Genomic DNA, 1,009 nt, shown 5'->3' with positions numbered 1-1,009 from the left:
AAAACCCGAGTGCAATTGACTACCCAGGGCGCCCAGGTACTGCCGCGTGCATGTTGCTCTGTCGGTCGTTCACGACGTCATCGACCTTCTCGAACATCGTTGATATCCCAACATGTACATATAGATAAATTTCATACCGAAATTCGGTCGACCGTGAAATCTGTTGCCTGATGTTCTATAGGCACCAAAGCCATGTAACGGATTTACGCAAGTGGTTACATGTAGCCAATTGGTTATGAAGGGTTTCCACATATGTAATGGTCACATTGGCAGGCCACTGGTCTCGACTTCCTATTAGTAGAAATGGCAACATATTTCTACCAATTACAGCAGTAGGGCAAATACCTTCCATATAAAATATCACTTTTAGGAGGAAACCCAAACAAATTACCGTAAATCGGCTTTATTTTACTTATTTAAGTAAATCTATACGTTCGGATAAAATAGTTAATCTAAGTAAAAAAAAAATACTTTACTCTTCCTCATACAGGTGAGCACACGAGTAAGCCGAAGTAGTGGGCACACGCTAGCACGTTTCACCTCTGATGTGGACCGTGGGTCAAGATCCTTTATCACGTCACAAAAACATTTTGCTCCGTCGCAAGCTTTCTCGTTGTGTTCTCCATAATTCGCTAGCCAACGAGTTCAAAACTGGAAGGGCCTCCAGCAAGTCTGAAATCTGCAATGTTTGCAGTGGTTCCGGGAGATTCATGTTGTCGCTCTGAGCGCCGCGGAACAAAAGAATCAAGACTCTTACATGCATACGTCACTGCCGTGATAGCGTTGTGGACTTCTTGCTGCGCCCGGGTTGGACGAAAACGACCGTTACTACGGACGTCGTCGTCACACGCAACCAAGTCCGATATATGCAAAAGACGAGAGGCTTCAGGAGCTGTCTGCAGAGATTGGTAGTAGCGGTAATAGTCTGGTAATATGTAATAGTCAAGTAATAGGGAGCTAATAGTCCGACTATTAGGAATATTTTAAGCTCGTTTTAGTAATAATAGAT

This window comes from Phytophthora parasitica (assembly GCF_000247585.1).
Source record: "Phytophthora parasitica INRA-310 unplaced genomic scaffold supercont2.445, whole genome shotgun sequence".
NCBI classification, from domain to species: Eukaryota; Oomycota; class Peronosporomycetes; order Peronosporales; family Peronosporaceae; genus Phytophthora; species Phytophthora nicotianae.
This window is presented reverse-complemented; position numbering follows the sequence as displayed.